The sequence below is a fragment of the Juglans microcarpa x Juglans regia genome, chromosome 8S, assembly GCF_004785595.1.
Source record: "Juglans microcarpa x Juglans regia isolate MS1-56 chromosome 8S, Jm3101_v1.0, whole genome shotgun sequence".
Taxonomy (NCBI): domain Eukaryota; kingdom Viridiplantae; phylum Streptophyta; class Magnoliopsida; order Fagales; family Juglandaceae; genus Juglans; species Juglans microcarpa x Juglans regia.
In genome coordinates, this window is record NC_054609.1 from 4,664,314 (window position 1) to 4,680,529 (window position 16,216).

At 35.5% G+C, this 16,216-nt stretch overlaps 1 long non-coding RNA gene across 1 annotated transcript; it reads right to left on the reverse strand.

Moving 5' to 3' along the window:
• Nucleotides 1–3,853: 3,853 nt before the first annotated feature.
• On the reverse strand, nt 3,854–5,853 carry LOC121244634. Its single transcript, XR_005936464.1, has 2 exons — nt 5,643–5,853; nt 3,854–4,086 (listed from the first exon to the last, which is right to left on the reverse strand). It is a non-coding gene; the product is annotated as an uncharacterized LOC121244634 (long non-coding RNA).
• Between the last annotated feature and the right edge of the window lie 10,363 nt (nt 5,854–16,216).

The window sequence follows — 16,216 nt, forward strand, 5'->3', positions numbered from 1 at the left end:
ACGTCATGTGTTTAGCCCCACATTTAAAAGTGTCCTCTAGCATGCACACTCTTCTTAGCACCTTTCCGGGACCAATGAATGAAAATGATGTTGATTAGTTTTAGTTTTGCAAAATTATTCAGTACACTCTTTTTCTGGTGCATGAAGTCTTATTCCTAGTTATTATTTGTTAACATGTTGTTTGCTTTACCATATGTTGTACGTTTTCATTGAGAAGTCATTGCAAAACCATGTCTTCCATTTAGATTATATTATCAATGCTACTTAGAAAAAAATATCATATTATCAATGCTTATTCATTTAGCCTTTAATTTATGGAAGCACTTTTTTTTTTAACAATTATCAGCCAGCTCACAAAAATGAAAAATTCATGTAAAGATGCTTTCCCACTTTACAGCCATAAGGGCATATTGTGCTAGTTTATCTATGTTACTTACCTAATAATTATGCTCGTTTATCTATTGCTTCTATTTAAGTAGAGAATTCTGTCAGATGAACCTAGAAATTATTTATCAATCTTGAACTTGTTCTTTCATATACAATGAATCTCTCTTGTATTCAAATCTGTTGTATCTTTGTAGACAATTTCAAAGTTGGATGGACAATGGTTGCCGACATGCTTCATTCAGATAATGAGTGTAATGAGGTTAGAATTGATAAAGATATTGAATGTGATGAAACTATTGAAGAACCTACGGTTGAAATGAAATTTTTGAATGTAGAAGAATCATTCGGAGTAGAGCTGCGTATGAATCATTCGAAGATGTGATTACATTTGACACAACATATCTGACTAATGCGTATAAGGTGCCTTTTGCACCATTTGTGGGTCTGAACCATCATGAGCAGTCAATCCTATTCAGGTGCATATTGATATCCAATGAATATGCAAATACATTCGAATGGTAGTTTGAGTCATGGTTGCAGTGTATGAATGACCAACCGCCAAATGCAATCATCACAGACCAAGATAAAGCTATGAAAATTACAATTGCGAGGGTCTTTCCAATGTCTAGGCATCGCTTCTGCCTGTGGCATATAATGAAAAAGCTTCCTGAGAAATTTGGATCACATTATCGATATGAGGAAATCAAGAGTACTCTACGTAAATGTGTTTATGACTCTTTCAGTGAGCATGAATTCGAGGAACATTAGCGTGATATACTCGATACGTATGATCTACATGAGAATGCATGGTTGGTATCACTATATACTGATCAGCATTTTTGGGTGCCGGCCTATGTTAGAGACACATTTTGCGCAGGAATCTCAATTACACAACAAAGTGAAGGCGTGAATGCATTTTTCAATGACTACGTTAACTCTAGAATAACTCTGAAACAATTTGTCGACCAATACGATTCAACTTTTAGGAGGAAGGTAGAGAATGAAACAATTGTGAACTTTAATTCATTTAACATGGAAATTCCTCATCAGTCGCCATCCTCTTGAGAAAGAATTTTAAAAAGCATATACAATTGCTAAATTCAAAGAAGTACAAGAGGAATTGCAAGGATCTCTATATTTGACTACCTCATTATTGGGATGTGTCGGTGGTAAAACTACATTCGTAGTTGCCAACGAGGTTCAAGTTGGTGATGATTTGTTAAAAAGTGCAATCTTCACTGTCAAAGTTGATCAAGATCCCCTTGATGTTAAATACAGTTGCAAGTTGTTTGAGTTTAGGGACATATTATGCAGGTATGCTCTTCATATCTTGACTCAGCTAGCCAAGCATACAATACCATAAAAATACATTTTAGATCGGTGGAGAAAGGATATAAAGCGAAAATACACCTTTGTGAAAAGTAGTTATGACACTAATAGTATCGATGATGCCCGAAGGTACGATAGGATCCAGAATTGCTTCTATAAACTGTGTTCCAATGTTTCAAAGGTCGAGAGTAGCTGTGTGAAATTGATTAGCCAGATAAAACAGTTGAAGGTACAGTACCTTGGTATCGCTGATCCAGCTACTTCCATGGGGGACACGATAGTTGATCTAGCTATTTCCATGTGGGAACAACAGGTAGAGTTTTTAGTCCATTGGTAGTTTGGAGTAAAGGTAGACCACCAACTAAGATAAAAGTGCATCCCGTTGAGAAGAGTCTTAAGAAATCTAGTACGAGAAGACGATTACACCACGACTCAGCCAAGGTTCCTTTTTGTTAATGTTGTATATAAAGTGTTATATTTCTTATAATGATAAATTATTATCTCCATTCCAATAAACAGTGGAGTAGTCACGCCCCAGATGAATTCAATGTTAGCGGCACACAACATGAGGCTCCTCAAACCTAGGATTAACAAAGTCAAGTTTGGACACATGCGCCAGATTTTTTTGCTACTTCTTCGACTTCTACGGATTATTCTGGCATTGGACAGACTGCTCCCCCCTCACAGATAACTCAAAGAACATTATCATGCAGAAATTGTTAACACAGTTCATTTAACAATTTTCTACCACTCACAGTACACGCTTCATTAAATATACACTACGGATGTTTTTGGTATTGGACAGACTGCTCCTCGTTCATAGGTAATTCACACTACGAATTATATTATTTAGGTATTATTTTTTTAAAAGTGGCAGTTGCCACTTTTAACATTTTTTTAGTTCCCCCTTAGGACACAACTGATCAAGTATACACTATGGAGGCTCTGAATATCGGACCGAGTACTCCTATAATGCAGGTAATCTCTTCCGTGAAATACATTACGTTAGTTTTTTAGGATTTCCTCGTTGATAGTAGTGAATTTTTTATCATTTAGACACAATGGAGAGGATTACATGTCTCGGACTAGGATAATGATCCGAGAAATTAATCATATATGATGCAGATATGGTGATTGGAAGGCGCCACGCTTCTGGAAGATAGCTGGTTGCTTTTCTATATTTTGTATATTTTGGGAGGGACCAATGATATATTTTGTATATATTGGGAGGGACCAATGGTTCATTTTTATTAATTTTGTAATGAAATACAATCTTTTGGAGGAAAGTTTAGAACATGAAAAATTTGTGCAATAACACAGTCTATTCCCAATTGACTTCTAGCTTGCAAGCACTTACAGAGAATGTGGTCGTCACAAGCCACACAAAAAAAAAAAAAATCATTTTCAAGAGACGAACTCCAGTAGATATTGTGTGTAAAATAAAATATAAGATGTATAACATAAAGAGTTAGGTTGATTCATTTGTCGTATCCACCATGAATATCTATACTCATTTAAGAATAATTAATTAAATTACTTTCCAAAATATTTAACATAGACGAGACTCATGTCATGGCATGAGTCGCCCCACTAACCACTATCTCGTCTTTGGGGGTGCCTAACAACTTGCATACGTCTCCATCAACTCAAAACAACTATGCCTATTTAACACCTTCTTGTTCCAAAATTCATGCATTAACACAGAGTCTTTATATCCTTTACTTTCTACTATTACAAAAAGTAACCAACCAAATTTATACATCATTTAACCAGCCAAAATTTAAATAACATCTGCTCCACAAGTTTATACATCTTTCACTTTTTCCTATTACAAAAAATAACCAACCAAGCAGAGTCATATTACATCTACCAAGCAACCAACATCTTATTTTTTTCAGAATTTCCCGACAAATATGCCTAAACAAAGTACCTACGACATTGAAATTACTAAAACTACACTGACCCAAACTTTCTCTTGCGCCTCTCAGTCTCTATTTCTAGTTGATGTCGAGTTGTTTGGATATCCATTGCTAGTTGTATCTTTCGAATTTCGGTTTTTAAACAGTTGATTCTCTTCTCGTCATATGGTGCTATTTTCGGATCATACCTACAAAAAAACCCGCAAGAATGCCCAACCTGCAAAATCAACCAACACATATTAGCAAACAAAGATTACCCATATGATTTTCCGAAAACAAACCATATTTTGGTATGAATAAGCATCATATTGCTTTTGAAAAAAGATGCAAGTAAAATAGACTTTCTTTCACAAAGTAAAATAGACAAAGATTAAAAAGTAACTTCTTAGCAAACAATTAAATAACATACCTCAAAGTTTTGGCAACTGAAAAATCGACGTCTCTCATTATCCTCCGTATATGCAGTTCGTCGACATGTTTTAATAATACAAAAACATTTTGGGTATTCATTTTGGCAGTATCAATATTGAATGTGAGATATTGATATTGCTACTGCGTGCTTCAGACATTGTGTCAATATTAAGTGCCTTTATTTCTAGACTACGAAATGTCAAATAGTTGCTAGCTATTTCTGAACAACCTGTCTGAATGCATTACCCGTCAGTGTATTAATCATAGCCACACTCCGCTTCGCAACCAAACTTCATTATTAAAGATGCATGGATCGAATACCGACTCTTCCAACTTTTCATGAACAATGGCACTCATTCATCATAATTAAACAAGTTTCTATTACAAATGACAATTAAACACTCAATTCCACTTTATCAACAAATCAACAACACTCAGTTTCCTCACTCAAGGACACAGCAATACAACATGCATAAAGCAACCTTGCTGTAGGACTTAACCCAATTGTAATAGAAAGAATGGCTAACCCCAAAGCAACAAAAAAGACTAACAAATCCAACTTTTTTCTGGTGCCTCAGGTAATTGTCTAACTTTTCTCTCTCTCTCATATATTTTTACTGTTTTGGAAAGATGGTCAGGGTTCCCCACTATTTCGGCTGATATTTATCACTTTCTTTAACTTAAAAAAAATGATAAGAATGCATGTATTCTCTTATACATGAGATTGAAGAAGATTAATGTAAATCAACTATAGTCTAAACAAAATATAGAATATGTGCCAAAAAAATAGTGTATATACACAAAATATAAAATGCCGTAGGACAAAACTAAATTAATAAAAAAAAATACATTTTTCTTTCCCATGGATTATTCAGAATTGCAGAAAAATAGACCCAACAATGTCATCCAGAGTATTCTCTCTTTGCAACATCTTGATCTGTCAAATAAACTACAAACTATATAACCAGAGCTCAAAACACATTAAGGTACAAGCATCTTATTTCTTGAAAACTTGAAGTAACCGCATTGTAGAAATAGCTTGAACAAATATGGGCTATCAATAATTTGGATCACTAATATATACAAATGAAAACACAAATCAACTATAGTCTAAACAAAATATAGAATATGTGCCAAAAAAATAGCATATATACACAAAATATAAAATGCCAGAGCCCAAAACTAAATTATTAAAACAAAAATACGTTTTTCTTTCCCATAGATTATTCAAAATTGTAGAAAAATAGACTCAACAAAGTCATCTAGCCTATTCTCTCTTTCCAACTTCTTGATCTATCAAATAAACTACAAACTATATAACCAGAGTTCAAAACACATTAAGGTACAAGCATCTCATTTTTTGAAAACTTGAAGTAACCGCATTGCAGAAATAGCTTAAACAAATATGGGCTATCAATAATTTGGAACCCTGATATATACAAATGAAAACACAAATCAACTATAGTCTAAACAAAATATAGAATATGTGCAAAAAAAAAAAAAAATTGCATATATACACAATATAAAATGCAGTAATAAAAGCATCCATACTTATAAAGAAAAAAACATCCAATAATAAAAGCATAACTCAATTACCTGTAACTTAGAATCTAGTTCCAGAAAATGGTGCAAATGGATTTATTAAGACCAATCGATATGCAAGCATTTTGGAAGAACAAAAACTGATTCAAACTTTTTTTTTTTTTTTTTTTGAGTTGGGATGGAAGATTCAATGCTGAGGTTAGCCCAGGGCAGGGGAAAATGCTACGAAGTGGAGAGTGGAGTTAGGGCTTTTTTTTTTCGAGAGAAGTACCTAATTTCTTTAAGGGTCTGCGACGGAAACTTCAAGGGGGGCTGTCAAGGGGGGATGAGGGGCTGAGTTTGCCGTGCGAACTAGTTGTTGGTGTCGGAGGAGGCAACGGAGGAGGACGCAATGGGGAAGAAATGGAGAAGAGAGGGATTTCGGAGCAAAGGAGCTTCGTTCTAAGCGTTTCATCCAAAATGGAGAAGACGCGGGATTGCTTTTCGTTTTGACAAATCTTGGTTTTCTTTTATATATATATTATTAAAATATTGCCACGTGGGCACGCCAGCTCAAGCGGGACTCATAGTGGGGGTTGTAGAATTATCCTTATTAAATTACATAGCATTCAATCCTTTTATGCAAATGGTATCAGAGTCATTTATGGACTTCGACGAGGAATTTACGGCATGAATGTTTCATTCTTTTAGTTTAGGAAAATGCTACTCTTCCTGCTAGAAGTTACTACTGGTACTTTTTTAATTTTTTTTTATTATTTTTACTTAATGATGAAGTCAGTATTTTTTAATAATATGGTGATTTTCTTTTATTTTTTAAAAAATATTTAAAAGTGTTAAAAAATACATGTAAAAAAAAGCCAAAAAGAAAAAAACACAAAACAACTAGTGGGAGCCCCCAGCAGTGGGAGTAGCACCACTTTTGGTTTAAGTTCGTTTTTGATGTATGGTTACTGGTTGGGTTGGCATAGAGGTAAGCAAGGAATCAATGAACGATTTCTACTTAAATCCTTCATGTAATTATTAGGTAGGAGAATCAGAGTTTTAAATACCGTGCTGTACTGGTTGGTACAGTTGGTACTGCTGGTATTTATCGTGCCGGGCAGTGATCAAGATAGGGAAGGTATGTGTTTCGTACCGGATCAAATACCGGTCGTACTAGTGCGTTTTGATCAATACCGGTCAATTTTTAGCGTATCGGTCGATTTTCAGTGTGCCAACTGAAATTTTATGTTTTTCGATTTTTAGTGAATTTTCACAATTTTCATTCCAATTCTCACATCTAAAAGCTATTTTTTAACTTTTTTTAAACCCCTTTGCTCGAGGACTGAAAATCAAATCTCTATTCCCCTTTTCATGATGAAGATGAGTGATTATTTTTCTTAATAATTGGATTGAGAACTTAAAAGTATTATTAAGTTTTATAAATATGTGTTTTAACTTTTTAAGACTTACATTGATATTATTTTGAAATATAATTTATACATATATAATTTATTTATTTATATGTAGACTATCTCGAAACGGTACCAGTACTGGATTAATTACTTCTAGGGATAATTGTTCAGAAAACTATCAGCTAGCTTCTAACCAATGCAAGCAGCAGACTTTGTATCCAAATGCATGTGATTTGCTAAAATGGTTGATCCCACAGATTCAACGTGCACGACCTTTTCAGGTTTATATTCAACTATGCATATCTTACAAATCTTAGGAACTTTCCTTGTCCAATAGAAACTACAACCTGCGAAAAACATGTATATTTTTAGAATTTTTATAATGATTAATTTACAAATATGCATGTTGGAACTGTAACCAATTTGTGAAAGGAGAAATGTTTTGGTAACAATGAGATCCCACAAAAGTAAATTTACAAACTGACGTGACTTGATGTAGCACGTTAAATGACAAAGCCACTTTATTATAAACTAGATCTAACGTATCATATAAAGTCATGTCAATTTATAAGATTATTTGTGAAAGAAACAGTGAATAAAAGAAACTAATTGAACTAATCAATAAATAAACCAAAATAAGTATCATAAGAATTGGGAGATTAGGAGAATCAAGATCGTGTCGAACATTATTGAAAAACTTCTTCAATCCTCCCTTATAGTGCCTAGAGTCCCACTCATCACAATCATTATCTCCCTGATACCAAAGCAGTGCATAAGTATTACCACCAGAACTTTACCTTGCAGCTCTTGCTTTGTCTACCAATTGATTGTATAGATTAGTATCCTTTTGCCACATTTCTATCTTTGTTCCTCCTATTGCACAAGGGACCAGACCAATCACGCCAAAATTTGGACGTTTTGCCAATATTTGATTGGAAAAGGGCATGCATGGCCCCACCTCACGGGTCTTCAAATTATCAATTTCTTTATGAAGAGGATCACAAGCTATCATCCAAGTCTTGTTTAAAGATAGTGTGAGGATGTTGGGAGTGGGAGTGCGTTGTGGAGGAACCTTTTCATCCCACTTAAGGAAGTTGGTTTAAGTGTCATTGTAAACGCCTCCACGTCCAGCCATGTTGCTTTGTCTTGTTAAGAGGAATATGTTTCTAGGTTTGAGCTCTCCGGGCATAACAAACCCAACATGAGTAACAAGTACGAAAAAGATGATGGAAAGAAACATCTTTTTTCTTGTCTTTTAGATATTGCTATAAGGAAAGCTATTACTTCTCCAAAAATAACGCAATGAAGCACAGTAGATCAAGCCTCTAAATCTCGAAAATCTGATTCTGTATTTTCAAATTCTTGATGTGTAATTTGTACAGCTCATATGTGTTAATGTACACCTATTAGGCAGTTATAGGATAGCCTTATTTCAGGGTTAACTCAAGCCTCTCAACTTGTATCTATATACATGCATTGTAAATGAAATTAGTATGAGTCATTACATTCAAAAACACTTCCTCTGCTTCTCTATATGGTATCAGACTGCCCTCTCTCCAACGGGTAAAATTCTGATCCTTTTTCTCCACCTTTCGCCCATGGCAAACTCTGCTACCTTTCCCGTGGCCATCAACGCCAATCAGCAGATTACAGCTAGACTCACCCCAACAAATTATCCCTGTTGGCATGCACAATTCGAATCCCTTCTTTTTTGTTATAATCTATCTGGCTATGTTGATGGAACAATCCCATGCCCACCACAACCCCAGATTCAGCAATCATTACCGCATATAATCAGTGGTTTAGACAGGATAAACTAATCCTGAATGCTATTCTCACTTCGGTGACAGATGCTGTGATACCCTTCATAGCAACCTCTAAAATATCCCCTCAAGCCTGGAGCAAGCCTAGAGCAAACTGACCAAGCTATAGGCCAGTCGATCTAGAACACGAGTCATGCAACTCAAGGAGGATCTCACTCTCATTCAACGTGGTTCACGCAATGTTATAGAATTCCTACATTCTATCAAAACTATTGCAGATGAATTGGCTCTCATTGATGCCCCCTCTCTGCCGATGATATCACATTATATGTTTTCAATGGTCTAGGCCATGAGTACAAAGAAATTGTAGCACCAATACGTGCTCGAGAATCATTGTTATCCTTTGAAGAACTCCATGATCTTCTCATAGGACATGAGTCCTATCTCAAGAGGCTTGATAGCAACAATCAATCCATGGTGATTACTGCTAACAACACTCAACGTAAGGTGATTTTAGGTCCTCAAGAAAACAACAGCCATCCTCCTCTTCAAACCAGAAAAATGATCCCAATTCAAAGCCCTGCAACCCTAAACAATAGAGATACACACCAAAGTGCCAATACTGTGAGCAACTTGGCCATGTTGCAAAATACTGTCCACAGCTGCAACCTCAAAAAGCCCCGGCTAATTACACAACTACAAATTCCAATCTAGATCAGAGGTGGCTAATTGACTCCGCAACTTCTCATAACATCACCTCTCAAATTTCCAATTTGCAGTTGCACTCGGAGTATGATGGAACAGATGAGGTGCTTATCAGAGATAGTTCAGGTTTGAAAATCACTCATTCCGATTCTCTCACTTTGCCTTTTCCCAAACAAAATTTTCAAGTTCAAGATACACTTTGTGTTCCAAGTATTAACAAAAATCTAATCTCAATTCATCATTTTACAAAATACAATAACATGTTTCTTGAGTTTCATCCTACTTTTTTTTTTTTTTTTTTTTGGTCAAGGACCAGAGGACGAAGGAGACTCTTCTTCAAGGTAAGTGTGAAAATGGCATCTACCCTTACCACGAACCAGTGCTTTCAAACCAATTGCTATGTCCATGAACGCACCTCAATAAATGGTTGGCACCAACATCTTGGTCATCCCTCCTCTAACATAGTTACAAGACTAATCAAGTCTTTTTCACTTCCAATTGACAGAAATTCTTCTACTTCTCATCCTTGTATTTCCTGTTCAATGAATAAATCTCATAGATTACCTTTTCATAAGCATGGACTCACAAGCTCATCTCCTTTTGATTTAATATACACGAATGTTTGGGGTCCATCCCCACAAACAAGCATACAAAGTCACAAATACTATGCGATCCTCATTGATCACTTCACCAAATATGCTTGATTTTTCCCCCTAAAAAAGAAATCTGATATCAGAATCATTTTCCCACAATTTCATAAAATGATTGAAACTCGATGCAATACAAAAATCAAGAGCTTATACTCTGATAATGGAGGAGAATTCATTACCCTTCAATCCTCTCTCACACACGGCATTAGCCATTACACCACAGCGCCACACACTCCACAATAAAATGGAGTTTCAGAGCGCCACCATAGACACATTGTCGAAATAGGAAAAACACTCGTTACTCAAGCAGGTCTTCCCTCAAAATTTTGGTCCTATGCGTTTGCTACTGCAATGTTTCTAATAAACAAGCTGCAATCACCTATTCTTGACCACAAATCCCCTTTTCAAAGCTTGTTTAATGAAGCACCAAATTATCTTAAACTTAGATCCTTTGGTTGCTTATGTTTCCCTTGGCTTAAGCCTTACAACAACAACAAGTTTCAACCAAAGTCTGTCCCTTGAGTGTTTTTAAGCTACTCAACAACCCAAAGTGCCTACCTTTGCTATCACATACCTACTCAGTGCCTATATGTGTCTCGGGATGTTACATTTGACGAGACCATATATCCTGAAACTCATACATAGCCAACTTAAGAGCCCAAAGCACTCGAGACACCTCCCTGCTTCTCTGGAACTCTACTACAAATTCCACCTGCAGACAACCAGCTTCCACCTGCGCCAAGCATCACACAAGCACAAGAAGAGAGTCCTCTCGATCAGTCACCTCAACAACTCAAATAACTTTCCACCCCCAATTGTTTCTCAAAGGACTCATAGTATGACTACCAGGTCCATGAACAACATTTTCTATCCAAAGCAATTTCATACTACCACCAAATACCGTCTACCTGAATCGACTGAACCCACATGTGTTAGTCAAGCACTAAAGGATCCACTGTGGTGCAAAGAAATGTCTGAGGAAATTACATCTTTGATTAATCATGGAACTTGGGAACTTATTCCACCTGCTTCCGAAAAAAACCTTGTTGGTTGTAAGTTTGTTTTTAGAATCAAAAGAAATCCTGATGGAACCATCAATAGGCACAAAGCACGCCTAGTTGCTAAACGGTTCCACCAAAGACCAGGAATCGATAACTCCTAGACTTTCAGTCCGGTTGTAAAACCAACAACAATAAGGCTAATTATCTCCATTGTTATCATGAATGGGTGGTCACTAAGGTAGCTTGACATCAATAATGTTTTTCTTCACGACAACCTTGATGAAACTGTGTTTATGCATCAACCTCCAGGCTTTCAAGATAAATCCAAGCCACATTTTATTTGCAAATTGAAGAAAAGCATTTATGGATTGAAACAAGCCCCACGACAATGGTACAAGGCACTTAGAGATGCACTACTCAGCCTTGGTTTTATGCACTTAGCTACGGATACATCCCTCTTCAATCTCACAATGTCCTATGCTATTGTCTTATGTCGATGACATAATTATAACAAGGAATACATCGAGTTTTGTTACCCGCATCATAAAACAAGTAAGCAACAAATTCTCTATAAAAGACATGGGAGATCTACATTTTTTCTTGGGTATTGAAGTTGTCCCTATAGCCAAAGGTGTCTTCATCTCACAACACAAATACAAACACTCATTTCGATAAGCAAGCATCTTACTCTAAATGATGGATCCGAACCTACAGATAGCACTGAATATCGAAGAATAATTGGAGCCATGCAATATCTAAACCTTACAAGACCTGACATTGCCTTCACAATTAATAGGCTCTCACAATTCATGCACAAACCAACATCTTCTCAATGGACTGCAGTCAAAAGACTATTAAGATATCTCAAGAACACAATGTTTCACGGCATACTCATCCAGAAGAACAGTCTACTAAAATTAGCCACAAATGTTGATGCAGACTGGGCTGCCAATACTATTTACGTTCCAAGATTGGAGTTACCGATGGAACCTCCAACTTGCGAGGCCGTATAAGGAAGTTGTTACTTCTCCAAAAATAACGCAATCAAGCACGACAAATCAAGCCTCTAAATCTCGAAAATATGATTCGGTATTTTCAAATTCTTAATGTGTAATATGTACATTTCATAGGTGTTAATGTATACTTATTAGGCAGTTATAGGATAGCCTTATTTCAGGCTTAACTAAAGCCTCTCAACTTGTATATATATACGTGCATTGTAAATGAAATTAATGTGAGTCATTATATTCAAAAACACTTCCTCTGCTTCTCTATAATTACATACAATATTTCCTAAAAATCAAGTACCTAAGAAATTCTTTCAAGTAAAATAAACTAAACTCTACTACATAGTCTCTAAAATCTCACTAATCAACTTATGCCACTTGACACTTTTTTTTGTTGTTTGTTTGAAGACCCTATTCAAAAATTTCATTTTTGAAGGAAGATTTTAAAACAACAAAGCAACAAAAATAGAATAGATTGGAAAAAATCTTGTTGTGCACAACAAATTTCTTGAAGCCTTTGGGAAGATAATGACAAATCTTCTTGTCTGAACCATAGCTAACAATGGGCATCAGTGTGCATCCTTTAAACTTTCTTCTCACGCGAGAATCAATACCCTTTGGCCTACACCAGTTTGTCTTGACAAAGATCTTGCGGTTGCTTTGTGGCCTCTTAAACTTCTTGACCGGCTTCTTCACGATCTTTTTTGTAAGCAACAGCACCACCATTTTCTCTTACTTTAGAGAATAGGCTTTACTTAACAGCCGAGCTTATGCCACTTGACACTTATCTCACATTTATTTTATAATCATGTCATAACTATAAAAATAATCTGAAAAAAATAGTGAAGATAAACAAGAGAGTCCATCGACTCAGAGTATGTAAACATGAGCCAGACGTTACAGAATGCAAAATAAAAAGAACATCAAAATAACAAAGCGATATTTCACAAAAATTTATTCACAATAACGATATAAATAAAAGACTTTTGATTTAAGCTCATGACATAGCAAAGATCGTGTTTAAAAGCGGTAACTAACATTAGGGCTGCAACCCGACCACTATTTATCGGGTCTAGGTCCAACCCGACTAAGCTACAGGAACGCGCGAACCCAGTCGGACCCGACCCGTACTGTTCAGGTCGGATGAACAGTACGGTTTTTTTTTTTTAAATAACTTGCGTCAGAATTACACACATCAGAAAAAATGCCTATTTCCTCTGTTTCCTAATGCTAGCCTCTGGACCCTTTGACTGATGGATCATTCTTCAGGTTTCTCAACCCAGAGAAAACAACATATATCAGCATGAGAAATAAATGAAAGAAAATGGGTGTGCGATAAGGGGGAATAAAGAAAAGAAATTATCAAATAATAATAAAATCTAATAAAAAAATATACAAAAGCTATCTATTATAAAAATTATCTAAATTACAAAATATGAACATCAACTGATAGAGAACTAAAGAGCATCCAACGATCAAATTTCTCAGCTTCCCAGTTGGAGATACAGAGTTATTTATACAAATCTGTTCATAACATCATGATAAAACCCATAAGTAGCACAAGTGAAATTCATAAAAAATCCAGTGTTCATAAAAGAAGTACATTTGGCAAAAAAAAATATCAGTAAAGAACTACAAATCAGAATCAAATAATAATCTTCTGCCTTTTCACCTCTTCTCCTCCCTCTTTTTACTACTTGATTTTATCTTTTCTCTCCAAAAGGACTCGCTTGTTGCGGAATATCTACTGGTATCTGCCTGTGCATGCTTTCAATCTATGCTTTTATGGAAAAGGGAGAAGAAAGTGTGCGATAGAGATGGGGAAGGAATGAGCTGAAAATGGGTTACAGTTCAGACTAGTCATATTTCACTCTCTAACTGAAATAAAAGATCCCTTGCTTATGAATTCTTAATTAACATTTCAAAAGAACACTAGCATTTATAAACGCAAGCCTTGAACAGAGTTTTTAATATAAATCCCTTATATTTATGGTTGGTTTTTGGCTGTTGTTTGGGATTTTTCCTGGATAATAAGACATTAAACTCTTCTGGGTCTCTTGGCTTTTGCTTTCCCATACCAACTCTCTCTGGGTTGTCGCAGAAAAAACCTTCCATAACTAGCAATATGATGCCATACGAGGCTTGAAGAAAAGAATTTCATTTTAACAAAGTTTTTTCCCCTCAAAATTTTTAACTTTTTCCTCAACACTGGTTTTTTGGTTTCTTTTTCCTCAATTTATTTACTTTTCCTGGGTTTTTTAACTCTTTTTTTCTTCACTTGAGGGAAAGAGAGAGACATGGGCAAGCAAGGGCCTTATTTCCTGAATTTATGCACAATTACTATTACCAAAAGAAAAACAGAGAGATTAATTCAATCTCTCATTTCCATTCTTAATGTTTTCCATCGTACCAAATGGATCAGTTAAAATCCTCAAGGCTTCCCGCATCAAATGTTCTTCCCAGGAATCCCCAAGGTATGACAGGAAAAAAAATCGTTAACTTATTTCCAGAAGAAAAAACTTGTTAACTTATTTCCATGCTAAACAACAATATGACAGACAGAACAAACCAAATAAAAATCAATAGTAGAAAAGACTGTTGCTGATGATAATCATAAAACCCAAACATCAATTTTTCCCAAATCCTCTGCCTGAAGAGCCCAAATCCTGGCCTATCCTGAAGCTGTGCTCCTTCTCAATCCTAGTAACCCAGAGCATATGGGAGAGTTAATTCTTCCAGACCCATTTCTTTTTTTTTTTCGTAATTTTTTATTTTGTAAAGGTAGATTATTTTCTCCCATTTTTGTGCATGAAATCAGCCCAAAAGAAAAATGGCAACTCTCCCAAACGGCAAATATCATCAAGAAATATAGCAAAAATCAATGCAATGCACAAAGACTTACAGAATAACAGACTTAGATAGAGAGAGAGAGAGAGAGAGAGAGAGAGAGAGAGAGAGAGTACCGGAGGCAAGGTGTTGGTGGTGCTTGGCGTGAAGACTAACAGGCTGAAATAAAATGGAGAGAAGCTGAAGAGGGCGACAGTGGGTAGGGTTTCGCAGTGAGGAGAAGTGATTCATTCGGTTTCACGGTTTCGATGGTTTCTATATCTCTAAACCCGTTATTAAACTTTCACCCGATGAACCCCTCTTTATTCGGGTTGGACGGATCGGGTGTTTCGGATGGTACGGGCCAAAGCCATTTATGCACAGCCCTAACTAACATGAAGTACAAGAAAAAAGAAATGCAAGAGTTATGTAATAATGTGCATGGTAACAGAGGATGGAAGTAATAATGAATAAATAAGTAGCAACTACCAAAAAGTGCAAAAGATAAGAAGCACAATAAACGGGTAATCACGTGGAAAGAATATATATGAAGGGCTATATTACGACCTTTCCGTTGGCAAATTATTTTTGCGCACACTTTTTAGGAAAAAAAAAAGATAAAATTTGAGATACATATAAAAAAATATTTTTTAATGTGAATTGATCTTTTTTTTTTTTCAAATAGAGTGCGCAGAATTTGTACATTCTAACTAGAAATGTATTTAATATTACTCTAAAACATTATATATAGTATATTGATTTTGAGTAATATAGTCCATGTAAGTACTCTTAGAACATAAGAGTCAAAGAAAGTTATATTGATTATAACCTTGGTGTGTGGCTTCCAAACAGCCAATTTTTAATTTAATTTATTGGTATTATCACGATAATCTATTTCTAGTTAATTAGCATGCATCTGACAACTGGTATATAGCATTCGATCCAATCATATTCAATGTTCACAACTTTATAAGAAAATGCAGTCTTCCATGATATAAAAATAATCATATTGTTTAAGTACTGAAAATTGGTTTGTTTTCTCAGTTATAGGGATGAGGCTAAAAATGAAGTTTAGGTACTATCTTTTTGGTGTCGAAAACTCTTGACATTGAGTGCTTGTTTGTTTTCTTGGTTAGAGAGTTGAGGGCTAAAAACAAATCATACACTCTGTACACCACCTAAAATGGAGTTCTATGTCATATAAATATAAGATGCAGTCTGCTTGTCTTTCATCACTACACAACTATTACTCCTGCAATATCTAAAAGACAAGAAAAAAAGG